Source organism: Mobula hypostoma, chromosome 28 (assembly GCF_963921235.1).
Source record: "Mobula hypostoma chromosome 28, sMobHyp1.1, whole genome shotgun sequence".
In the NCBI taxonomy this organism is placed as follows: Eukaryota; Metazoa; Chordata; class Chondrichthyes; order Myliobatiformes; family Myliobatidae; genus Mobula; species Mobula hypostoma.
The window spans coordinates 3,406,904-3,434,594 of NC_086124.1; the positions used below are offsets into that span (position 1 = coordinate 3,406,904).

General features: G+C 43.4%; 1 protein-coding gene across 11 annotated transcripts in view; it reads left to right on the plus strand.

Moving 5' to 3' along the window:
- The window catches only part of ahdc1 (AT hook, DNA binding motif, containing 1), a 295,652-nt gene extending 286,638 nt beyond the window's left edge, over positions 1 to 9,014 (plus strand). For 7 of the 11 annotated variants that reach the window (XM_063034908.1, XM_063034907.1, XM_063034906.1 and 4 more), the window contains exon 4: positions 7,265 to 9,014. The gene's annotated coding sequence lies outside the window, so the exon portion shown is untranslated. The remainder of the gene's footprint in view (positions 1 to 7,264) is intronic. The other 4 variants (XM_063034900.1, XM_063034904.1, XM_063034901.1 and 1 more) reach the window with 1 other exon arrangement.
- The last annotated feature ends 18,677 nt before the right edge of the window (positions 9,015 to 27,691 follow it).

The following is a 27,691-nucleotide window of genomic DNA, read 5'->3' on the forward strand; positions in this document are numbered from 1 at the left end:
TCAGATGCTGGAGATCTATAGCAACACACAGAATGCTGGAGGAGCTCAGCAGGTCAGACAGCATCTGTGGGAAAGAGTAAATGGGCTGAGACCCTTCATCAGGACTGGAAAGGAAGGGGGAAGATGCCATAATGAAAAGGTGGACAGAGAGGAAGGACGATAGCTGGAAGGTGATAGGTGAAGCCAGGTGGGTGGGAAAGGTCAAGGGCTGGAGAAGAAGGAATCTGATAGGAGAGGAGAGTGGACCATAGGAGAAATGGAAGGAGCAGGGGACCCAAAGGGAGGTGATAGGCAGGTGAGAGGAGTTAAAAGTTAGAGTGGGGAATAGAGGAAGTTGGGGAGGGAGTAATTTATTTATCAGATGGAGAAATGCCATCAGGTTGGAGGCTACCCAGATGGAACATAAGCCTCATCTTGGCACATGGAACATATTAGATCATTTTTCTCAATAATCAATGAACAAGTAATTTTTTTGTGTTATTTATTTAACTAGGTTCTTTTTATCTAGTTTTACAGTTTACGTGAAGATCTGATCACATTTTAGGTCATATTTATGTAGAAATAGAGAAAATTCTACAGGGTTCACAAACTTTCTCGTGCCACTGTATGTGTGTCTGCTTGGTGGAGGCGTAGAACCCTGTGTGTGTGTGGTAACTAGGGTAACTGTATGTGTGTCGTCCAGAGCAGGGTAACCCCTCGTGTATGGGAGCAAGGGTAGCCCTCTGATATGTCTGACCAACAGGAATCCTGTTAATTTCGTGAAGTACTTGAGGGTAAAGCTTATTAAAATCAGAATTAATTAAGTGATATGTCAAAGATAAAAATAATTAAATCAGCAAATAACAACATCATTTATTAAAAATATTATTGCCACCTGTTATTCCCTCATAGCACAACAAGAAGTCTCTGAAAGAAAGTGGATGATCTTGGTTTGATGAGGTGTTGTATGGTTATTAAAATGCTTAATTGATCAAGAAGAGCTGAGCGATGATTTCACAATGTTAATGAGATATTGTGTGTGTGCGTATGTAGTATAGAGGAGACTAATAGAAACACTTCTGTTCCAAAAAGATATTGTTTTTACTGACGAAAAACAGAAGTTACTTTGAGTTAGTGAGCTCCAGCAGTCGACCCAACGAGATCTGGGCACCAGGGACCAGAAGGGACTGTATGTGGATACAGTCGTCTCAGACCTGTGTGTAGATACAGCGTGTTCCTACAGTCCAGTCCATCACAAGCTAAGCTTTCCCCACATTGAGCACATCTACAAAGAGTGCTGCAACAAGGCAGTAGCATCAAGGACCCCCACCATCCAGGCCATGTTTCTTCTCACTACTACCACCGGGCAAGAGGTACGGAAGCCTTAGGGCCCACACACCAGGTTCAAGAACAGTTATCACCCTTCAACCATCAGGCTCCTGAAGCAGTGTGAATAACGTCACTCACCTCAACTCTGAACTGTTTCCACAACCTACAGACTCACTTTCAAGGACTCTACAACTCATGTTCTCAGTATTATTTATTTACTTACTTGCACAATTTGTCTTCTTTGGCACATTGGTTGTTTGTCAGTCCTTTTTATATATAAAGCAACACACACCAAAATGCTGGAGGTAATCAGCAGGTCAGGCAGAATCTATGAAGATAAATAAACAGTTGGTATTTCGGGCCAAGACCTTTCTTCAGGACTGAAAAGGAAAGGGGAAAAGATGTCAGAATAAAAAGATGGGGTTGGGGAAGGAGGATAGCTAGAGGATTATAGGTGAAGCCAAGTGGGTGGGAAATGTAAGGGGCTAATAGGAGAGGAGATTGGACCACAGGAGAGACGGAAGGTGGAGGGGACACGGGGGAAGGAAGTAATAGGCAGGTGAAAAGAGGGAAGAAGTCAGAGTGAGGAAGAGGGAAGGGGGAATTTTTTTTAACCAGAAGGAGAAATCGACATTCATGCCATCAGGTTGGAGGCTACCCAGATAAGGGTTTGCTCCTTCATCCTGGGGGTGGCCTCATCTTGGCACACGAGGAGGCCATGTTGGAACAAGAATGGGAATGGGAATTAAAATGTTTGGCCACCAGGAAGTGCCACTTATATATAGATCTAATAAATTCTATTGTATTTTTCCCATAAATGCCTACAAGAACATGAATCGCAAGGTAGTATACGATGACATATTGTACGTATACGTACTTTGATAATACAGTAAAGACTTTGACCGTGTCTTTTCAGTCTGCATTGCAGGAAGTTGGAACCATTATAGCACAGTAAGTTATTTGGCCCGTTGAGTCAGTTCTAGCTCTCTGTGGATCCTCAAGCCTCCTCAAAGATTCCATAGGATTAGTGAATCAGGATCAAGTTTACTATCACCGGTATATGCTGTGAAATCTTTTGGTTTGTGGGAGCAATGCAGTGCTATCAAATGACTATAAGTTAAAATACGAAATGTGAAAGAAATAAATCATGCAAAAAGAGAGCAAAATAGTGACTTGGTGTTATGGGTTAATGGACTGTTTAGAAATCCGATGACTTCCTTCAGGAAAGGAGCTCGAAGAAACATGCTCAACATTTTAGGAATAGCTTCTTCTCCTCTTCCCAGAAGACCATAAGTCTTAGTAGGCCAAAGGGCCTAATTTTGTTCCAATGTCTTATGGACAGAGGGGAAGAAGCTGTTCTTCAAACATTGAATGTGGGTCTTCCGGCTCCTGTACCTCCTCCCTGATGGTAGTAATGAGAAGAGGGCATGTGCTGGATGGTGAGAGTCCTTCGTGATTTATGGCTTCTTTTTGAGGCATTGCCTTTTGAAGGTGTTCTCAATGGTGGGAATGTAGTGCCCATCTGATCCTGTTCTCTGCTGCACTTTCCTGCCTGTGATACCAATCCCATAGTACCCTTCACTTCCACAACCCACTTTCCCCAGCAGCACTGAAATTCATCTTCCCTCATACCTATCCACTTTTTATCTGAAACCCTGCCACAGGCACGTAGATGTGGATCATCAGTCCATTACACTCCCCAACTTTTGCCTGTTACTTTCAATCTGTCACCTATGGTCCTTGACTCAGCTTCTAATGGCAACTGTTTCCCTCTGTTCACTGGCTAAGTAAGTCGTGATCTTCTCTGATAATCAAAAAGCCAAAAAAAAAAACAATGGCAGTTATAGGACATCTGAAATCTCCTCTGATAAAATATCATTAACTTGAAATGCTAACCGCTTCTTCACAGATGCTGCCCAATCTGCTGAGTACTTACATAAACACTTCTTCCTTCCCTTTCTCCCATGGTCCACTCTCCTCTCTTATCAGATTCCTCCTTCTTCAGCGCTTTATCTCTTCCACCTATCACGTCCCAGCTATTTACTTCATCCCTCCCTCCCCTACCCACCCACATCCTCCCTCACCTGATCTCACCTGTCACTTGCCAGCTTGAACTCCTTCCCCTCCCCCCTCCTCCTTATTCTGGCATCTTCCCCCTTCCTTTCCAGTCCCGATGAAGGGTCTCAGTCAGAAATATCGACCGTTTATTCCCCTCCATAGTTGCCGCCTGACCTGCTGAGTTCCTCCAGCATTTTGTGTGTGTTGCATTAAGTACAGGAAATGGGATGTTATGTTGAAATTGTATGAGATGTTGGCGAGGCCTAATTTGGAGTATTGTAGGCAGGTTAGTCACCCACCTACAGGAAAGTTGTAAACAAGATTGAAAGAGTACAGAGGAAATTTACAAGGATGTTGCCAGGACTGGAGGGCCTGAGTTCCAAGGAAAGATTGAATAGGTTTGGACTTTATACCCTGGAACATGCAAGATTGAGGGGAGATTTGATAGAGGTATACAAAATTATGAGGGGTAAATGCAAGCAGGCTTTTTCCACTGAAGTTGGGTGGGATCTCAACCAGAGGTCATGGGCTAAGGCTGAAGGATGAAAAGTTTAAAGAGAGCATGAGGAAAACGTCTTCAGTCAGAGGGTGTGTGAGTGCAAGTGGTAGTTGCATGTTTGATTGCAACATTTAAGAGAAGTGTGGATAGGTATGTGAATGGGAGGGGCATAGAGGTCTATGGTCCGGGTGCAGGTCGATGGGACCAGGCAGTTTCAATGGTTTGGAACAAACTGAATGGGCCGAAGTGCTTCTGTCTGTGCTGTAGTTCTCTACGATTCTATGACTCTACATTGTCCTGTGGAGGAGAGCTCCAGTTTCTCCAGTGAAATGCAGGGGCTGAAATCCCACAACCCTACAGCTATGCCAGTAAATCTTTCACTTGTGATATCATTGCATGGAAATGCTTCTAATGTTTTGCTTGTGTTCTGATATCTGTCACTTCCAGTGCCTTTAATTTCAGCCGACGCGCCCATTTCAGATCCTGCACAGAAGAAACTCATCACCCAATGATAATTAGACATGCCATCATTTACTCCTTGCTTGAGTGATTTTTTTCCACTCACCCATGCCAAACACAACTTAAACAGAATTTCCAAAGTGTTTGAATCAGTTTTACAGCGATCTCAGTTGTATTTACATATTGAGATACTGCGCAGAATCTGCCCTTTCTGGCCCTTCGGCCCAGCTACCCTGACGTAATCCTCGCCTAATCATAGGACAATTTACAATGACCAATTACCTTCAAACCGGTACATCTTTGGACTGTGGGAGGAAACCAGAGCACTCGGGGGTAAACGTACAAACTCCTTACAGGCAGCGGCGGGAATTGAACCTGAGTCACCTGTACTGTAAGGCATTGTGCTTACCGCCAAACACAAGCCTAATCACACAACAGTCTTCGATGACCAATTCACCTGCTAACCGGTATGGTCTTGGACCGTGGGAGGAAAGTGGAGCTCTCACGCGGTCACAGGGAGAACATACAGACTCCTTACAGGCAGTGGTGTGAATTGAACCTGTGTCGCTGGGATTGTAAAGAATTGTACTAATCACTGTGCTGCCGTGCGCATTGTTACCACGTTAAGTTACTGATTTTTAAACTTGGGCATTTTGATTACCCTGTCAGTTTGGGGTTGGAGCTAATGGTATATTTTTGGAAGCACATTAAGGTTACTGTGTCAATAGAATTAAATCATGTTTAATCTTGGTGGGAATTGTTGCAGAGAAGTTAGCCCAATATGAATAAGTAAAAGTCAGAATCAGATGTAATATCACCGGAAACAACAGGAATTCTGCAGATGCTGGAAATGCAAGCAACACACATAAAAGTTGCTGGTGAACGCAGCAGGCCAGGCAGCATCTCTAGGAAGAGGTGCAGTCGACGTTTCAGGCCGAGACCCTTCGTCAGGACTAACTGAAGGAAGAGTGAGTAAGGGATTTGAAAGTTGGAGGGGGAGGGGGAGATCCAAAATGACAGGAGAAGACAGGAGCGGGAGGGATGGAGCCAAGAGCTGGACAGGTGATAGGCAAAAGGGATAAGAGAGGATCATGGGACAGGAGGTCCGGGAAGAAAGACGGGGGGGGGCGCCCAGAGGATGGGCAAGGGGTATATTCAGAGGGACAGAGGGAGAAAAAGGAGAGTGAGAGAAAGAATGTGTGTATAAAAATAAGTAACAGATGGGGTACGAGGGGGAGGTGGGGCATTAGTGGAAGTTAGAGAAGTCGATGTTCATGCCATCAGGTTGGAGGCTACCCAGACGGAATATAAGGTGTTGTTCCTCCAACCTGAGTGTGGCTTCATCTTTACAGTAGAGGAGGCCGTGGATAGACATGTCAGAATGGGAATGGGATGTGGAATTAAAATGTGTGGCCACTGGGAGATCCTGCTTTCTCTGGCGGACAGAGCGTAGATGTTCAGCAAAGCGGTCTCCCAGTCTGTGTCGGGTCTCGCCAATATATAAAAGCCCACATCGGGAGCACCGGACGCAGTATATCACCCCAGCTGACTCACAGTTGAAGTGTTGCCTCACCTGGAAGGACTGTTTGGGGCTCTGAATGGTGGTAAGGGAGGAAGTGTAAGGGCATGTGTAGCACTTGTTCCGCTTACATGGCTAAGTGCCAGGAGGGAGATCAGTGGGGAGGGATGGGGGGGACGAATGGACAAGGGAGTTGCTTAGGGAGCGATCCCTGTGGAATGCAGAGGGGGGGGGAGGGAAAGATGTGTTTAGTGGTGGGATCCCGTTGGAAGTGGCGGAAGTTACGGAGAATAATATGTTGGACCCGGAGGCTGGTGGGGTGGTAGGTGAGGACCAGGGGAACCCTATTCCTAGTGGGGTGGTGGGAGGATGGAGTGAGAGCAGATGTACGTGAAATGGGGGAGATGCGTTTAAGAGCAGAGTTGATAGTGGAAGAAGGGAAGCCCCTTTCTTTAAAAAAGGAAGACATCTCCCTCATCCTGGAATGAAAAGCCTCATCCTGAGAGCAGATGCGGCGGAGACGGAGGAATTGCGAGAAGGGGATGGCGTTTTTGCAAGAGACAGGGTGAGAAGAGGAATAGTCCAGATAGCTGTGAGAGTCAGTAGGCTTATAGTAGACATCAGTGGATAAGCTGTCTCCAGAGACAGGGACAAAAAGATCTAGAAAGAGGAGGGAGGTGTCGGAAATGGACCAGGTAAACTTGAGGGCAGGGTGAAAGTTGGAGGCAAAGTTAATAAAGTCAACGAGCTCTGCATGCGTGCAGGAAGCAGCGCCAATGCAGTCGTCGATGTAGCGAAGGAAAAGTGGGGGACAGATACCAGAATAGGCACGGAACATAGATTGTTCCACAAAGCCAACAAAAAGGCAGGCATAGCTAGAACCCATAAGGGTGCCCATAGCTACACCTTTAGTTTGGAGGAAGTGGGAAATATCACCGGAATACTGTATGTCTTGAAATTTTGTGTCTTTGCAGCGGCAGTAAAATGCAATACATAATAACAGAGAAGGTTATAGCAAGTACATAGATGTATATTAAATGGTTAAGTAAGTAGTGCAAAGACAGAAGTAAAAAAGCAGTGAGGTCGTGTCCATGGGTTCAATGTCCATTTAGAAACCAGAAGGCAGAGGGGAAGAAGCTGTTCCTGAATCGTTGAGTGTGTGCCTCCTTCCTGAAGGTAACAATGAGAAGAGGGCATGTCCTGGGTGGTTATCTGTAACTTTAACCTTAAGGTAGTTCCAAAACAACTCACATTTACACAGACTTATTTTAACAGGGACTGGGTAGTTTTTAATACTTTGTCAATGTCTTTAACTTTGTCATTGGTATTCGGAGATGCCAGGTTCACTGTGTACATTTTGTGCTTACCTTGTTATTACTGATGGGACCTCACGCAATACATTAAAAATGTTAATTTTACAGGAACAATCGGTTCAAGGGTTTTGTGGAGCAATTAGGAACGCACATTATCTGCATGAATTCATTGGAGGGCTTGTGGTGAACTGACTAATCCGGGAAGACTGGATTTCAGCTTTAAGGAGAAAATCGAAATGGGCGTCTGCAGAGACAATCACAGTGAACTGTGGGGAGCTGAGGAAAAGACACAGACATTAGACTTGCACTTTGAGACCTGCAATAGAGAAGCGTTGCTACATTCACGTTTGAAAAAAAATACATAAAACTGGCTGCAAAAATTGCTGACTCTTCTTTCACACACAATCCATCTTTTAGACAGCGACAAAAATGAGGTACTTGGATGCACTTGTTCAGCTGGTAGGTATAATGTTTGTACAGTGTAAATATAATTTCAGATTTTGTGATCTTTCAGTTTAACGCTTTCAGAACAGTGTGGTTCCTCTTTGGAAACTTAAAAGTGCACAACATGTAGTCCATTTAAGATCCTGTAAAATTGCCATGTACTGATTTGCTAAAATCTCTTCCCTGTTGTCTCTGCAAACTATTTTTACCATGAAACATCGGTGGGCTTGCTGTCTCTAATTTGAAGTACCATTTTTTTTAAAGAGCATTGTACATAATCTGGCCAGCAGATAGGGGAAATAGATGGAAATGTACCATACATTTATTTTTCCCCTGAAGACAGCAATGGTAAAATTAAGGGTAATTAAGGGAATGAATCACACTAGTTCTTCACTCGTTTTCCTTTAGATTACAAGACGTGCACAAAAAAAGCATGGTTCTGATCTTGCCACAGAGTGTGTATTTTGGCAGCTCAGTAATTGCTTGGGAGTCAGCAAAGATTGCTGATTGTTGCAATGCTGTCAACAGCTCTTGATCCTTTTTTTTGTCACCTCATTATGCAGTGACAATACATGTTGTCTTATTATAAATACATATGTTTTTTTTAAACCGAAATGTACAGTTTTTATAAACAGTATTTAACCAAGGACAGAGTAGACGTGTCACCAGGGCACCAGCAGTTTATGTTCCTGTACAGATGTATCTGTAAATTCTTTATATCGATATAGCGAGTGCTTCAAATATGCACTGAAATGTTTGCCTGAAGAATGACAAAAATGGTTATAACGTATTTAATGTATATAATCTTTTATTTAAAATGTGTTTTTATTGTACTCTGTACCTACCTGTAGTGATTATTGTGAGGTTGCAAAGTTGATTTTTAGCACATTTTTTTGCCTTCATGCAGTGTGCACCCAAAGATATATCTTTGTAAAACAATTTCGTACGGACTTTTTATTTGTAAGATACAGTATTACATGATGAATTTCGGAGTGCTGATGAAAACAAGCTCAGGGTGTCATTTCTGTTGACTGCCTGATTTGATCTGTTTATTGAGTGGTTCCTGTGAAATACGAACATTTTTAACCATTTTTTAAACAAATCGTCTTCACATTATGTGTTCTTGAAGTTGTACTCAGTGCCTGCCTGTTTGTGTAGTTCAGTCCACATAAAATACAGACCAGCATTGCCGGAGATGAATTTTTCTGCTTGCTTAACCCCTTTTTCCTTCATCCTTCACAAGATTTGCTCTTCTGCTTGCATTTTCGATTGGACTGTCGTCCCAGGCAGCTTGCTGTTGGAGGTATCCCAGAATTCCCCTCCAGCTACAGGAGCAAAGAATCAGGTTCATTATCACTGACTTAGATGATGTGAGGTTTGCTTTGCCGCAGTAGAACAGTGCAAAGACAAAAAAAAAAGCTATATGTCACAAAAATGAATAAAGAATGGAAAAAAAAAAGGAATAATGAACAAGAGTTCATCGACTGTTCAGTAATCAGATGCCAGAGAGGAAGAAACTCTTCCTGGAACATTAATTGTGGGTCTTCAGGCTCCTGTGCCTCCTCCCTGATGGTAGTAATGAGAAGAGGGGTCTTCAGGCTCCTGTACCTCCTCCCTGATGGTAGTAATGAGAAGAGGGGTCTTCAGGCTCCTGTACCTCCTCCCTGATGATAGTAATGAGAAGAGGGGTCTTCAGACTCCTGTACCTCCTCCCTGATGGTAGTAATGAGAAGAGGGGTCTTCAGACTCCTGTACCTCCTCCCTGATGGTAGTAATGAGAAGAGGGGTCTTCAGGCTTCTGTATCTCCTCCCTGACAGTAGTAATGAGAAGAGGGGTCTTCAGGCTTCTGTATCTCCTCCCTGATGATAGTAATGAGAAGAGGAGCCTTGAGGTTCCTCTACCTCCTCCCTGATGGTAGTAACTGGAAGATGGCATCTCCTAGATGGTGAGGTTAGTAATTTATTTATATTGAAGTTGGTAGCTAAACAAAATAATGCATACACAATTGCAGCTCACACAACATTTGAAATAATCTTCATCATTTCATACAGGAGCTGTTAATGCCATTTCAGGTCTCTGTAGTGCAGAGGACGATATCTTTATATTCCGTCTTGCCCATTGCTACCTCCATCCCCAATTCCAAACAGGTTCACAAAACCCTTACTTCCAGGCAGCGACATTTCTCAGATGTTGAATGATTTCTTTCTCAACTGGACACTGTGAACAATTGTGATCAGTTCTTCCTTGAGGGACCTCAGCTTTGGGCATTGTTATTGGCAGCATTATTAAGCTATGGAAGCAAAGTTATTGGGTATATTTAAAGCAGATGTTGATAGTCAGGGCATCCAAGGTTATGGATAGAAGGCAGGAAAATGGGGTTGAAAGAGATAATAAATCATGATGGAATGGTGGAGATTTGATGGACTGAATAACCTAATAATGTGTATTATGGTCTTATGACAGTATCTGTAGGGGGACATAGACGGTCAACGTTTTGGGTCAAGACCCTTCATCCCGAAATGTCAGTTGTCCATGTTTCCAAAGATACTGCTCGACCTTCTGAGTTCCTCCAGAACCTTGCATGTTGCTCCAAATTCCATCATCTACAGTCTCTTGTGTCTTCTAGGAAGGTATTTTATGGTCATTATTTCAGTAATATGATGGGAAATTTGTCATTATTTCACAGGAAAGCCATTCAGCCCATCAAATCTCCACCATTCCATCATGGGTTGATTTATTTTCCCTCTCACCCCCCATTTTCCTGCCTTCTCCCTGTAACCTTTGATGCCCTGACTAATTAAGAACCTAGCAACTAATGCTTTAAATGTACCCAAATGTACCAAGTGGCCTCCACTTCCATCTGTGGTAATGAATACCACCATCTGATGAAGAAAATTCCTCCTCATCTCTGTTCTAAAGGGACGTCCCTCTATTCTGTGCTCTCTATTCCTAGACTCACTCGCTATTAGAAACGTCCTCTCCACATCCACTCTATCTAGACCAGGGGTCTATGGATCCCTCAGTGAATAGCAAGGCTTATCGGCATAAAAAGGGTTGGAAACCACTGATCTAGACCCGCCCCCCCCCCATTCTTCTAAACACCAGAGACTACAGGCCCAGAGCTATCATGGCACTGAGGCATCTTCAGACATGACTTTCCAATGATCTGATGTTTCTCAACACCAGGACAGAGACATCTTCAGCAGGACTATGACTCTGACGCCCGGTAGCTAGTATCACCAGCTGATAAAAATGGAATCAGAATCAGTTTTTTACCATCTGAATATATTTGACATGAACTTTGAGGAAGATAATTCAGAACACATAATTACAGGCCAGTCAGAATATAACCAGGTGCAAGACTAGGTCAGTGGCAGCTGTGTCAGTTATCATTCAGAACGTTGTAAATTTGGGCCAACTCCAGAGATTTAAGCGCATCATTTAGTCTGGTGAAGCAGTGTCATTGAAGGTAAGACTTGGTAGCTCAATTAGGCCATTTGGCCTATCGAGTCTACTCTGCCATTCCATCATGGCTGATTTATTATCCATTTCAACCCTATTTTCCAGCCTTCTCCCTGTAACCTTTGATACCTTTACTAATCAAGAACCTAAAAATCTCTGTTTTAAATATACCCAATGACTTGGCCGACCTGCTGTGTGTGGCAATGAACTCAGATTCACCATCCTATTAGATAAGGAGATTCCCCTTCATCTCCGTTCTGAATGGATGTCCTTCTATTCTGAGGCTGTGTCCTCTGCTCCTAGCCTCTCCACATCCACTTTGTTGAGGTTCATTCAAAAATTTAGGTTGAAGTAAAGGTAAGCAGTTCAGAGTTTAAGGGAAGCCAGACCAAAATATCAAGATGTCTTTTAAGGTTGTAAAAGTAAAGCATACAGCATAACAGCCCCCAAAGTTCTTTCCAAATGCTTTGTGTCAGAATCAGAATCAGAATCATATATATAGTGTTAAATTAAATAAGTAGTGCAAAAACAAAAATTAGTCAGGAAGTGTTCATAGGTTCAATGCCCATTCAGAAATTGGATGACAGAGGGGAAGAAGCTGGTCCTGTATCATTGATTGTGTGCCTTCAGGCTCCTGTACCTCCTTCCTGTTGGTAGCAATGAGAAGAGGACATGCTCCGGGGTAATGGGGGGTCCTTAATGATGGATGCCACCTTTTTGAGGCAGCACTCTTGAAGATATCCTGGAGGATGGGGAGGCTAGCGGCAGTGATGGAGCTGACCAAGTTTACAGCTCTCTGCAGCTTTTCCCAATCCTGTGCAGTAGCCCCCCTACCCCCATGCCAGATGCAGCACATTAGAATGCTCTCCACAGTACATCTGTAGACACTTGCGAGTGTTTTTAGTGACATACCAAATCACATCAAACTCAAAACGAGTATAGTCGCTGTTGTACCTTCTCTGAGGCTGCATCGATATGTTGGGTTCTGAATAGACCCTCAATGACGTTAACATCCAGAATCTTGAAGGAAGGTCTACCGGAAGAACTTACAATGAAACTAAAATTTATGGAGGGATTGTGATGGGTGCAGGCAAATGTGCTTTCAGTTTCCTTTTGCAGAATTCCTTAGAAATATATCCCAGGCACTTGGAAAGAGGTGTGTCAGACAGAGGGAAGTGTGGGATGATTGAACACAGGAATCCGTGTTTCAACTCTTGTTTTTTATCTGCATTCAAAACCTGAACATTGTAACCAGGGGTAAGCCTGTAGGAATTGTTGAGGAAACAAAATACAGCATAGTTGGCCGAGGACATTGCAATCAACATACTTGCCTAAGAACTTGAAACGGACATTTGCGTTTGGAAAAACATTAACAATCAATATTGATGAATGTGAAACTGTGCTCGTTGAGTGTAAAAATATTTGACGTTTCTTTACACTTTACACCACAATTAATGTGGAAAATTTAAGCTAGCACCAGTTGGAATTTCTGAGCTACCTCTATGTTTTCATCCCCCTTCACCTACCTACCTCCCAAAGTACTATAGGTCTCTGGAATAAAATTCCTTGAAGTTGCAGCCTTGCTGAATGATGGTTGCACCCAAGATTATCGTGGGATTTAGGGAGGAGAGAGAAATATTGCAAATCCCTACCTGAATTGAATTGACTTTATTTCTTACATCTTTCACATACATGAGGAGTAAAATTCTTTATGTTACGTTTCCATCTAAATGTGCCATGTGCAATCATAGTAATTTATAATAAATAGAACAGTCAGTGTAATATAGAGAACACTCAAATCAGCGTGAGTTCATCAATCTGATGGCCTGGTGGAAGAAGCTGTCCCGGAGCCTACTGGTCCTGGCTTTTATGCTGCGGTGCTATTTCCTGGATGGTAGCAGCTGGAATAGATTGTGGTTGGGGTGACTTGGGTCCCCAATGATCCTCGGGCCCTTTTTTCACACTTGTCTTTGTAAATGTCCTGAATCATGAGAAGTTCACAACTACAGATGCACTGGGCTGTCCACACCACTCTCTGCAGAGACCTGCAATTAAGAGAGGTGCAGATCCCATACCAGGCAGTGATGCAGCCAGTCAGGATGCTCTCAATTGTGCCCCTGTAGAAAGTTCTGAGGATTTGTGAGCCCATACCAAACTTCCTCAACCATCTGTGAAAGAGGCGCTGTTGTGCCTTTTCAACACACAGCTGGTGCGTACAGACCACGTGAGGTCCTCGGTGATGTGGATGCCAAGGAACTTAAAGCTGTTTACCCTCTCAACCCCAGATCCATTGATGTCAATAGGGGTTAGCACGTCTCCATTCCTCCTGTAATCCACAGCCAATTCCTTTGTAAGACTGACATCAAATCCAATTAAGTCAAATCTACGAGGGGTTCCATTGTTTATGATTATTAAATTACAGTAACATTCCAGAATTTGTGGCATCACAGGAGCGTAGCCACTAGCGCAATGCTAATACAGCTCAGGGCATCGGAGTTTGGAATTTAATTCCGGCATCCTCTGTAAGTTTGTATGTTCCCTCCAGTGAGCACGTGGGTTTCCTGCAGGTGCTCCGGTTTCTGGTACAGTCCAACAACGTACCAGTTTGCTGGTTAATTGTCATTGTAAATTGCCCTGTAATTAAGCTAGTGTTAAATAGGTAGTAAACACAAAATACTCTGCAGATGCTGGGGTCAAAGCAATGTCAGTCCTGACGAAGGGTTCCATCGACCGATCTTTTCCACGGATGCTGCCTGACCTGCTGAGTTCCTCCAGCTTGTTGTGAGTGTTAAATAGGTAGGTTGCTGGGCAGTGTGGCTAGTTGGCCAGGAGGGTCTTTTCCACATTGTATCTCTAAATAAATAGAATTTCTCTTCAATATGCACGTCTCTGAGAATAACCCTCCAATTTACACAATTGACTAATTTATATTAATAATTACCATAGAGATTTAAGAAATTGCTATCGCTTTTATAAATTTTTCCATGTCTTTCATCAGCATCACCTCTGAAGATTAAAGGCGAGATTGATTCTGATATAATTGTCCAAGGTTCAAGGAACCAATTATGTTTTTTAACCGCTCCCCCAACCAAAGTTTTGGGAAATAACTTTTATTAATTCATTGGTCATCAATTAAAGCCAGTTTGAGTATTGTTTAAAACATGTGAAATTTCAGATCCGTGCAGCATTGCATTGGGTTATTTTTGATCAACCAAATCTTGATTAGAAATTGAAGGAATTGGTGTCTTGGCATGTTTCATAATTTTTATTTTTAATGATTTTTATTCTGCAACTGAAGTTACAAATTTAAGTTTTATGTCCATTTAAGGAAAATTGAATGATGTTACATTTTACACGATTCTGTAAAGTTGTGTCATTGCTTAGCAGAATTGTACAAGTACTTTAAGTGCATCTCCTCAAACTTTATAGCTAGCAGGTTTATTTTAGAGGTACCACTCACACAGAAGTTAATACTGGGCTCACAGTCTGCTGGGCATCAGCAGTTTCCTATGGCTGAACACAGTGCTGCTGAATTTGACACACTACTCCACACCTAGTGAGAGCATCATGGTGGAAGGTAACGGGACTGCACAGTGTGAGGATAAAAACCATGAAACATGTTGCTATGATCCTGATCCCTACCTACCCCTTGCTCTGGGTGCATAAAGGCAACCTGCCCCAGAGTACAGCAGGAAAAATAGCCTTTGGGTGGGCCATTTAATGAAATCATGTCTGACCTGTGATCAAACTCTTCAAATTTTTCTTCCCCAAACACTAACAAAATGAGTCTCAAACATAAATTTGACTGCTGACCTGCATCAATTGTTTGCACAAGAGATCTCCAAATTTCTACCCCTCTCTGATTGTAGAGTAACACACACAAAATGATGGAGGAACTCAGCCGGTCAGGCACAGTCTATGGGAATGAATAAACAGTTGAAGTTTCGGGCTGAGTTCCTTCTTCAGGTTTGGAAAGATTGGAAGGGGGTAGATGCCAAAGTCAAAAGGTGGTGTGGGGGGCGGGGGAGGAAGGAAAACTGATTGAGTGTGTTACTGCCTGTTATGCCACTGGCGTTTATGGCAGCAATGAAGGTCCTCCATCTCTAGCAGTGTTCAGGACTTCCTTCATGTCAGGAGCTTCCTCTCAGTAACGCAAGTCCCAGATGGAGACTCAGGAATACCGTCACACTCAGATGTAGAAGGATTCTTCGTTGCTGTTTCTGTAACAGTTTTATTTAACCAGTCAGGTTCTTAGCCCTGAGTTGAACCCCTAAACCTGGAGGATCGGTGGATCACTCTTAGTCTGGCCTTCTCCCTTTGACCCATGGCATAGGTCACCCTACCAAGAGCCAAAGCATGAAGTTCTGGCTCCAGCCAACATAGCTCCCTGGGTCATTGAGGCTCATAGGCCTCCAAACCCAACAACAAGTTTGTGGTCCTCTTGGACGAAAACTGATATTAGATTGTGTTTTCTTCAATCCACTCCTTACAATGGTTGGCACTGGCTGGTAACTCTGCCTTCCATTTCTGAAATCTTCCAGTGTATCAACTTCCTTTAACAGCTTCAATTAAATCACCTCTAAATTCCATTGATTACAATTCCAGGTTCAACCTCCTCATTTATCCTTGGGAGTGCTAGCATCAGTGTGGTTGTGTATTCCAAGACTTGGATCCATTTCTATGGCCGTATCCTGAACTCTTTGTTGGAGCCTCATCATCATGAGCAAAGTCTCAAGTGAAATCCCTCAAACCTCATTCTCCAGAGTCAATCTGTTTGTTAATGAGACACATGTATCATCAATCAAGCTGCCAATTACGACCCGTTCCTGACTGTCACCTGCGCTGACTGCTTTGAGGACCATTTCAGAGGATAGATGAGAATCAACTGCGAGTGGTGGGTTGGAGTGACAAGTACACTCGAGGACAAGATATCTCCTCACCTGAATGGAATGAGGGAACCAGACAGTTTTCATCAACCACCCACCAGCTTAAGGTTTATTGCAGATGCTGGCATTTTAGTCCAGAATTATTTAGGTACCTGTATTTTCTCTGAATCCGAATCAGGTTTATTTTCAGTGACATATGTCATGAAATTTGTTATTTTGCACCAGCAGTGCAGTGCAATACCACAAATTACAAAAATATTTATATACTATGTATATTAAAACAAGTAATGCAAAAAGAGAGTCAAAACTATTGAGGTAGTGCTCATGAACCATTTAAAAATCTGATAGCAGAGGGCAGGAAGCTGATCCTAAAACATTGAGTGTGTGTCTTCGGACTCCTGTACCTCCTCCCTGATGATTGATGAGAAGAAGGTATGTTCTGGGTGGTGGTGGTCCTTTATGGTGGATTGATGGATGCCACCTTTTTTTGATGCATCACCTTTTGAAGATATCCTTGAGAGTACGGAGGCTAGTGCCCATGATGGAGCTGGCTAAGCTTACAACCCTCTGCAGCTTTTTCTGTGGTAAGAATCGAACATGTGCCTCCAGATCCACAGTCAATACCAATTCCAGTTTAAGCCTATAAGCCCCCAACAGCAGCTCACCAGTATTCTGGCCAGTCATTAGGCTAAGATCTTTCCTCTCCCATGGATGAGATCCTTGGAGTTTCTGTTGGTGTTTTAATGGGATGGTGTTGCTAGCCCCATGCCCAACCCTCCTCCCTTTGCAGCCGTGCTTTGGACCGTCCATGGTGGAGTTGTCCATAGTCAATGCCACTAGAGAATCAATCCAGTTATCTTCACTGCATTTGGTTTGAACATGCACCTCACTTCCAGCCCAAGTTAAGCTTAGCCATTATAACTTGATTCTATGCTGAAAAGACAACCCAAACACCAAGCAGTTACTAGAATACATTAATTGCTCACAGCACCTCTTGTCACCTTAGATAGTAGTCCAACTGGTTTATAAGTTGTAAGTTACCCTCTTCCATTAAGTGGTGCATGGTTGTAGCGGTATTCAGTACGATTGTCAAAATAAATTGGGACCTGAGGATTTTGAAGTCTGCCCAAACAAATTCTTTCAAAGACATTTCAAGACTCAATCCATTTCATTTCCTAGCAATAAGATGTATTGAAAGGGAATAACGCAACATGGCCGTTGAGTGTTAAGGGTATTTCCCCTTTGAAATTCAAGCCTTGAAGATATCACTAGTCAATCTGGTTATGTCTACTGTGGATCGGTTACAGAGTCCTATGAGAATTTGGATCTATCATCATTTCACCAAGGAGGTCAATACGAGTGCTCCCCAAGACCTCTCATGGAGGTCAGGGTACGCCATTGCCAAAAATGCACGCTCATCTGCTGAAAAGGTGATACACAAGCTCAACACAGGCTACAAAAATGTGTTTTCTCAATGATACCTGCATGCCAAGCTAAGTCCGTGTTGTGAAATCACTTGTGATTGATAGAAGACACAAAGAAAATGAATGAGGAGGAAACTTAGGCTTAACAAGTGTCTCCAGATCTTAGTTTCTCTGCTATCTCTCCATCTGATGCCAATCTCAATGTTCGAAGCAGAGGTTAAAGTTTATGCAGAAGTTGACAATATTTCTACAAAAAGGCTAATCTTACAGTGTAAGCAAGTGTGTGGGGTGCAAGTCTCTGGCGATTATATTCACTTGGATCATCACAAGTTCACTTTCACGTTGGTGCACAGATCTGAACGATACAATTGCCAAGTGGTATTTTGGGGTCTGACAAATGCCAAAAGTAATCGGCAAAGAAATAAAGTTCATGCCAAATTGTTTGCTTCCCCCTTTTGGGTGTTGGGGAGAGACAAAGGTGTTCTTGATGATTGATCTTAGTGTAAAATATGACTTTGTGGTTAAAAACTGGCCAGGAGAGGTATGTGTCACATACTCTGCTCTGCCGTAACTGCTTGTGCTTTGACAATCAAAAACCAAACAAAGGCAATACAATGTCTTCAGTCAAAAATCTTGGTTAATCTTGCCATTGCCCAAATATACTTTGTGTCTTATTTCTTCCTTGCCAATAAACAAATATTCTGTGAATAATTTGCTCTTTGTATATTGCGGCCACAACTAAAAACACCTGAGGTACAGGTTGGTTCCAGGAAAAGAAAAACGGGCCAAGTTGCACCCCAGTTGACTGATTCCAGTGTGTCACCAACTTCAGTACCAGAGGAGAACAGTAATTCCAGTGTGTCACCAACTTCAGTACCAGAGGAGAACAGTAAACACCGGCTTGTGTTTTTTAATATTCTTCCATCAACGTCTCACCAATAAGGTAATGGTAGAATGGTCCACACAAAACATCAAAATATTTGTAGTGTTGAATGACAATTTTTAAAATGTTGTACATGATCTTTGTATTATGCTACAGAACACTTGACACCCATTAGAATGATTGGAAAAGGGCAGATGTCACTTTGTGACCACAAGAGATTTTGCAGATGCTGGAAATCCAGAGCGACACACATACACACACAAATTGCTGGAGAAACTCAGCAGGTCAGATAGATTCTATGAGGGAATAAACAGTCAATGTTTTAGGCTGAATTCCTTTATCAGTGCTGTAAAGGAAGGGGGAAAAGCAGAAATAAGAAGGTGGGGTGAGTGGAGTGTAGGTGTACAAGCTGGTTGGTGAAAGGTAAACATAAAAGACACCTGCAGATGCTGGTAATCTAGAGAAATACACTCAAAGTGGTGGAGGAACTCAGCGGGTCAGGTAGCATCTGTGTAGAGGAATAAACAGTCGGTGTTTCAGCTCAAAAGGGCGACTCCATTCCTTTTCATAGATGCCTCCTGACCTCCTGAGTTCCTCCATCATTTTATGTAGATGATAAGGGAGGGAGATGAAGTGAGAAGCTGGGAAGCCATAGGTAGAAGAGGTAAAAGGTTGAAAAAGAAAGAATCTGATAGGAGAGGAAAGTGAATCATGGGAAAAGGAGAAGGAGGAGGGGCACCAAAGAGAAGCGATGGGCAGGTGAGGAGAATGGATGGGGTAAGATGGGAGCCATAATGGAAAATTGAATGAGGGTGGGAAGGAAGTGAATGGAAATTAGAGAAATCGATGTTCATACTGTTGGGTTGGGGGCTGCCTAGATGGAATATGAGGTTTTGCTCCTCCAATCTGGCAGTAGAGGAGGCCACATGACTTTGTGTCTTTTGGTTTCAGGGCTCTGGATTTGAACCATTCCAGTGTGAGGGCCTTCATCTCCAATGATTAACATATGGAAGAGTCTGGGTGTTATTTTGGATATCAGATGTGTCATTAGAAATGGGGGCCAAAGTTCACCACACAAGCCTGCTCTGTTCAGTCAGACCACAGCTGATAAGATCTTGGGCTCAGCTTCACTCTCCTGCCTGATCCTCCATCCTTCATTCACTGCTGACCAAAAGTTCATATCTCCACCTTGACTCAGATTAGTTTAGATTAGATAATCTTTAGTGTACATCGAAGCACACAGTGAAATGCACCATTTACATCGATGACAAACACAGTCCGAGGATGTGCTGGAGAAAGCCTGCAAGTGTCACCATTTTCCAGCATCAATATCACATGCCCACAATTTACTAACTCTAACCTTTCAGTCTTTTTGGAATGTAGGAGGATACCAAATCACCCAAATGAAACCCACGCGGACACTGGGAGATTGTACAAACTCTTTACAGTGGCAGGAATTGAACGTCGATCTTCTGATCGCTGGTGCTCTAAAGCATTTCCTGTGTTCCATGGTAAATGGGTGACCCCCTTCTTCTAAACCTCAGCCTTTTGGTTCTAGTATCCCTCCTGAGACAAAATATCAATTCAATTGACATCAACGTTTGCGGATGACCCCAAGATTGGGGGTGTAGTGGACAGTGAGGAAGACTATCAGAGCTTGCAGTGAGATCTGGACCAGCTGGAAAAATGGGGTGAAAAATGGCAGACGGAATTTCATGCAGACAAGTCCAAGTTGTTGCATTTTAGTAGGACCAACCAGGGTAGGTCTCACACACTGAACAGTAGGGCACTGATGGGTGCAGTAAAAGAAAGGAATCTGGGAATACAGGTCCATAATACATTGAAAGTGATGGCACAGGTAGACAGAGTCATAAAGAGAGCATTTGGCACATTGTCCTTCATAGATCAAAGTATTGAGTGCAGGAAATGGGATGTTATGTTCAAGTTGTATAAGATGTTGTTGAGGCCTAATTTGGAGTATTGTGTACAGTTCTGGTCACCTACCTACATGAAAGATATCAATTAAAATACAGAGAAAATTTATATGGATGTTGCTGAGACTGGAGGAGCTGAGTTTTAAGGAACAAGTGAATATGTTAGGACATTATTCCTTGGAATGTAGATGATTGAGAGGAGATTTGATAGAGGTATACAAAATTATGAGGGGTATAGATAAGGTAAAAACAAGCAGGCTCTTCCACTGAGGTTGGGTGGGATTATAACCAAAGATTATGGGTTAAGGGTGAAAGGTGAAATATTTAAGAGGAAGATGAGGGAAAACTTCTTCACTCAGAGGGTCGTGAAAGTGTAGAATGTGTTGCCAGTACAGGTGGTGAATGTGAGCTCAATTTCAACATTTAAGAGATGCTTGTATGGGTACATGGATGGGAGGGGTATGAAGAGCTATGGTCCTGCTGCTTGGCAATGGGACTGGGCAGTTTAAATGGTTTGGCATGGATTAGATAGGCCGAAGGACCTGTTTCTGTGCTGTACTTTTCTATGACTCTAACATCTTTCATGTCTGAAATAATCTTTTTTCTCAATAATGGTTTCCTTAACTACCATCACATAACTGAAATGAACTCTCCCTGTTCTCCTGTTACGATGCAGAAAGGGTTAAAATCAACTGAACTTTTGGGCTTTTCTAGAATTATTGTGTCAGTTAGTTCGCTGACTGCCCACAGAAGATAAACCTTGAGCTCAAATACAAACATCATGTCATTTGTTGAAACGTGTTTGAATTATGTTTCTTACCGAATTTAAATTGATTATTTATTGATCAATTAGTTCTCATTATTGTGTTTGAGTTGTGTATTGTGTAGTCTGAATGGAGCCCGAGATGTGAGAGCTGGAATAGACATCAGCTGGTGGAGTGGAGTTGCAGCAACAACCTTGCTCTCAACGTCAGGAAGACCAGAGAGCTGATTGTGGACTTCAGAAAGGCTAAGATGAGGGAACACACACCAGAGGGATCAGAAATGGAGAGAGTGAGCAATTTCAAGTTCCTGGGTGTCAGTATCTCTGAGGACCTAACCTGGTCCCAACATATCGATGCAAACAACAGGAATTCTGCAGATGCTGGAATTTCAAGCAACACACATCAAAGTTGCTGGTGAACGCAGCAGGCCAGGCAGCATCTCTAGGAAGAGGTACAGTCGACGTTTCGGGCCGAGACCCTTCGTCAGGACTAACTGAAGGAAGAGTTAGAAAGAGATTTGAAAGTGGGAGAGGGAGGGGGAGGGGGAGATCCAAAATGATAGGAGAAGACAGGAGGGGGAGGGATGGAGCCGAGAGCTGGACAGGTGATTGGCAAAAGGGATATGAGAGGATCATGGGACGGGAGGCCTAGGGAGAAGGAAAAGGGGGGGGGACCCAGAGGATGGGCAAGGGGTATAGTGAGAGGGACAGAGGGAGAAAAGGGAGAGAGAGAAAGAATGTGTGTATAAAACACATTCTCTAACTTCTGCTAATGACCCACCTCCCCCTCGTACCCCATCCGTTATTTATTTTTATACACGCATTCTTTTTCTCTCTCTCCCTTTTCTCCCTCTGTCCCTCTCACTATACCCCTTGCCCATCCTCTGGGTCCCTCCCCCTTTTCGTTCTCCCTAGGCCTCCTGTCCCATGATCCTCTCGTATCCCTTTTGCCAATCACCTGTCCAGCTCTCGGCTCTATCCCTCCCCCTCCTGTCTTCTCCTATCATTTTGGATCTCCCCCTCCCCCTCCCACTTTCAAATCTCTTACTATCTCTTCCTTCAGTTAGTCCTGACGAAGGGTCTCGGCCCGAAACGTCGACTGTACCTCTTCCTAGAGATGCTGCCTGGCCTGCTGCGTTCACCAGCAACTTTGATGTGTGTTGTCCCAACATATCAATGCAGCTACAAAGAAGGCAAGACGGTGGCTATATTTCATTAAGAGTTTGAAGAGATTTGGTGTGTCATCTAAAACACTCGAAAATTTCCACAGATTCATGGAGAGCATTCTGACCGGCTGCATCACTGTCTGGTGTGGGCGAGAAGGCTACTGCACAGGATCGAAGTAAGCTGCAGAGAGTTGTAAACTCAGTCAGCACCATCATGGGCACCGGCCTCCACAGTATCCAGGACATCTTCAAGGAACGGCGCCTCAAAAAGGCGGCATCCATCATTAAGGACCCCCACCACCCAAGATATGCCCACTTCTGATTATTACCGTCGAGAAGGAGGTACAGGAGTCTGAAGGCGCACACTCAACGATTCAGGAACAGCTTCTTCCCCTCTGCCATCGATTTCTGAATGGACACTGAACCCATGAACACTGCCTCACTGCTTTTCTAATTTTTGTTTCTGCACTGCTTATTAAATTTAACTATTTAATATATGTATGTTCTTCCTGTAATCCAGTATTTTTTCTCTATTATTACATATTGCTTTGTACTGCTGCCACATAACAACAAATTTCATGACATGTGCCAGTGATATTAAACTTGATTCTGATTTGGGTTCACAGACTCGTTGCAGTTGTGAGCTATTTCCTATTACAAGGCTATAACAGTTGTGGCAAATGTGTGTTTTTCGTTATAGTTTCCATTTGTTCATTCATTCATTGTCTAATAAACATGTTTAGCTCTTAAACCTGGGGCAAATTCCAAAGTGATTTGGTGTTCCTGCTTAATAGAGAACAGAAGGATCTTGTGAACATATGGTGGGGGTGGGGGGATATATTCTGGGCTAGACATTTACGCATTCAGGAAACATGCTATAAATTTTACCTGTCTGCACAAACACATTTACAGTATTTATTTAGTGATACAGTGCAAATAGGCCCTTCTGGCCCTTCGGGCTGCCCCTCAGAGCCACCCCCCACAACCCTCGATTTTTTTTTAACTGCCCAATACGTAGCTGGCATTTAGGGCAGCAATGAAGGTTCTCCATCTCTGGCAGTGTTCAGAGCTTCCTTCATCATGCCATTAACTTCCTGTCGGTTTTCACTACTGTCAGTCACGCAACGTTTGGGTGGAGACTCAGGAAAATCGTCACACTCAGATGTAGAAGATTTCTTCATTGCTGTTTCCGTAACAGTTTTGTTTTACAAGTTTGGGTTGTTAGCCCTGACCCGAAACCCTGAACCTGAAGGACCAGTGGAACACTCTTAGTCTGGCCTCTACTCTTTGACCTGTCTGGCATGGGTGACCCTACCAAGGGCCAAAGTATAAAGTTATGGCTCTAGCCAGCATCGCTCCCTGGGTCATTGAGGCACAGAAGCCTCCAAACCCAAATGACAAAGTTGTGGTCCTCATGCAGGAATCCCCAAGTCATGGGACAATTTACAATGACCAATTAATGTTCCTAGTACATCTTTGGACAGTGTGAGGAAACCGGAGCACCCGGAAGAAATGCACGAATTCCAGTGATGAAAAACTTTCTGTAATCAAGTTGCATAAATCTGAAAGACAGCTGCCAAAGCATATCTGGAATTCATCAGAAAACTTCACTTCATCGTTGAAATCTTCCATCAACCTATGGACTCACTCTCAAGGACTCTTCATCTCATGTTCTCGATATTTATTGTTTATTTATTTTTTATTATTATTTCTTTCTTTTTGTATTTGCACAGTCTGTTGTCTTCTGCACACTGTTTGAACGCCCAAGTTGGGCGATCTTTCATTAACCATATAACAAGTACAGCATGGAAACAGGCCATCTTGGCCCTTCTAGTCCATGCCGAACTCTTACTCTCACCTAGTCCCACCGACCTGCACTCAGCCCATAACCCTCCATTCCTTTCCTGTCCATATATCTATCCAATTTAACTTTAAATGACAACATCGAACCTGCCTCAACCACTTCTGCTGGAAGCTCGTTCCACACAGCTACCACTCTCTGAGTAAAGAAGTTTCCCCTCATGTTACCCCTAAACTTTTGCCCTTTAACTCTCAACTCATGTCCTCTTGTTTAAATCTCCCCCACTCTCAATGGAAAAAGCCTATCCATGTCAACTCTATCTATCCCCCTCATAATTTTAAATACCTCTATCAAGTCCCCCCTCAATCTTTTACGTTCCAAAGAATAAAGACCCAACTTGTTCAACCTTTCTCTGTAACTTAGGTGATGAAACCCAGATAACATCCTAGTAAATCTTCTCAGTACTCTCTCTATTTTGTTGACATCTTTCCTATAATTCGAAACCAAAACTGTACACAATACTCCAAATCTGGCCTCACCAATGCCTTGTACAATTTCAACATTACATCCCAACTCCTGTTGATTCTGTTATATTTATTATGCTATAGATTTGTTGAGTATGCCCACAAGAAAATGAATCTCAGGGTTATATATGGTGACATATGTGTACTTTGATAATAAATTTATTTCACTTAAGTTGTACCCCACCATTACCTCCCTGCTTTAACACTCTTTGCCCCCACTGATGAAGGCCAGCATCCCATCTGCTTTCTCGGGATCACATCCAGGTTTATTAACGGCGACACATGCCATGGGATTTGTTTTGTGGCAGCAGTACAGTGCAAGACATAAAAAGATGGTGCAAAAGAGGAATAATGAAGTGTTTGGAAATCAAATGGTGGAGGGGAAGAAGTTGTTCCTAAAGCATTGAGTGTGGGTCTTCAGGCTTCTGTACCTCCTTCCTGGTGGTAGTAAAGAGAACAAGGCATGACCTGGATGATGGAAGTCCCTAATGATGGATGCCTCCTTTCTGAAGCATGTCTTGGATGCTACGGAAAATAGAGCCCATGATGGAGCTGACTGAGTTTACAACTTCCTGCAGCTTATTTCGATCCTGTGCAGTAGCACCCCACTCCTGCCCATACAAGATGGTGATGCAGCCTGTTAGAATGCTGTCCATGATAGAGCGCCTTCAAGAAATTTGCGAGTATCATTGGTGGCATACAGAGTCACCTCAAACGCGAGAAAATCTGCTGATGCTGCAAATCCAAAGCAACGCACACGGAACGCTGGAGGAGCTCAGCAGGCCAGGCAGCGTCTATGGAAAAGAGTAGCCAGGCCAGGTTTCGGGCCGAGACCCTTCGTCAGGACTGGAAAGGAAGAGGAGAACTGTCTCCTCAAGATCCTGATTGTGTTGTTCCGATGAGCATCGTGGACGTGCTATGTTGGCGCTGGAAGTTGTGGTGACACTTGCAGGCTGCCCCCAGCACAGCCTTAGATGTGTTGGTTGTTATTGCAAATGGTGCATTTCAATGTCCATGTGATAAATCTCAATCTGACTCTTTAGCCACATGGGACGAGCTTACTGGGCAATGCAATTGGCAGAATGACCTGTTTCCTTGCTGTGAATCCCAATGACTAATCTCAGATCTTGAACCCTGAACCACAGATGTAATATTCAGTAGATTCTCGATACTTATCCTGCCCGGGGTAAAACAGACTCCTCTGAAACGTGGTTCCAGTTGGAACTGAATTAAAAGTTTATTATTTCAAAGGGAGGGGAGCACAATGAAATGTTTGGAGAATCTCATTTGGTTCAGTAGTTGGGCTGAGTTAACGTCCAGGAACTGCTGGAAAACGTATGTGCAATCCAAAGCAAAGCCAAAATCCTCGGAAAGCCAAGCGCTCCCCTGTCCACTACACTCAGTGGCCACTTTATTAGGTACACTGTACATCTTGTTAATGCAAATATCTAACCAGCCAATCACGTTGCAGCAACTTAATGATTCAAAGCATGCAGACATGGTCAAGAGGTTCAGTTGTTGTACAGGCCAAACATCAGAATGGGGGAAGAAATGTGGTCTAAGTGATTTTGACCATTGGTGCTAGACAGGGTGGTTTGAGTATCTCAGAAACTGGGAATTTCACACACACAGTCTCGAGAGTTGACAGAGAATGGTGCGATAAACAAAATCACCCAGTGAGCGGCAGTTCGATGGGTGAAGGTACCTTGTTAATGAGAGGGGTCAGAGGAGAATGGCCAGACTGGTTCAAGCTGACAGAAAGGCAACAGTAACTCGAATAACCACGTGTTATAACAGTGGTGTGCAGAAGGGTGTCTCTGAATGTGCAACATGTAGAACCTTGAAGTGGATGGGCTGCCGCAGCAGAAGACCACGAACATACACTCACTGGCCACTTTATTAGGTGTAGGAGTACCTAATAAAGCACCAGAGCGTAACTCCACTCCAAGGGAGAAGGCCTCTGCACACAAAAAAATGGCAGGTGCTGTAAAAGAAACACATAATTCTGGGAATCTTCAACAGTATCTACGGAGAGATTCTAACATTTAACTGCCATTCATTCTTTGGGGCACTCCTCTGTTTTCGTGGAAGTTTGCAAGGAAAAAGAATTTCAGGATGTATATTGTATACATTTCTCTGACGTTATATATACCTTTTGAAACCTATTGACTGCTTGGGTTTCCTCCAGGTGCTCTGGTTTCCACCCACATTCCAACCATGTACAGGTTAGAGTTAAGCAGCAGAGTGACACTTGCCTAGCACAATCCTCGCTGATTTGATTAATAGCAACATGATGCATTTCACTCTATGTCCTGATGTACATGTGACGAATAAAGCTAATCTTTTTTTAAGTGTATAATTCTATTGATGGAGACACCAGATCTGCATATAATACGCTATGATACTATTTCACCTTTGCCTTGTAGAATTGGAGAAGGATGTTTCTGTTTCTGAACTCTCACTTCTTGCACAGTACACGATTTCCCATTCTAACTGCTTTCTGTACCTTGTGTACAGGGATCTGTGCACAAGAGACCCAAGTCTCTTGAAACATCAATGCCTTTCAATCTCAAGCAGCTCACACAAAATGCTGGAGGAACTCAGTAGGTCAGGCAGCATCTATGGAAATGAATAAACAGTTGACGTTTCAGGTTGAATCCTTCCTCAGGACTGGAAAGAAGGGGGAAGACGCCAGAATATAAAGAGAGGGTAAGGAAGAAGGTGATAGGTGAAGCCAGGTGGGTGGGAAAGGTCAAGGTCTGGATAAGAAAGAATCTGATGGGAAAGGAGAGTGGACTATCAGAGAAAGGGAAGGAGGAGGGGACCTGGGTCAAGGTGATAGGCAGGTGAGAAAAGGCAAGAGGCCAGAGGCCAGAGTGGGGAATAGAAGAAGAGGGGAGGGAGGGAAGCTACCCACTTGGAATATGAAGTGTTGCTTCTTCACCCTGAGGGTGGCCTCATCTTCGCACAAGAGGAGGGCATGGACTAACATATGGGAATGGGAATTAAAATGTTTGGCCACTGGGAAGTCCCGCTTGTGGTAGATGGAGTGGAAGTGATCGACAATTTACCACAGGTCTCATCAATGTAGAGGAGGCAGCATCGGGAGAACCGGACACAATAGACAAACCCAGAGGATTCACAGGTGAAGTGTTGCCTCACCTGGAAGGACTGTTTGGGGCCCTGAATGGAGGTGAGGGAAGAGGCGAATAGGCAGGTGAAGCACTTTGGCCACTTGCGGGGATAA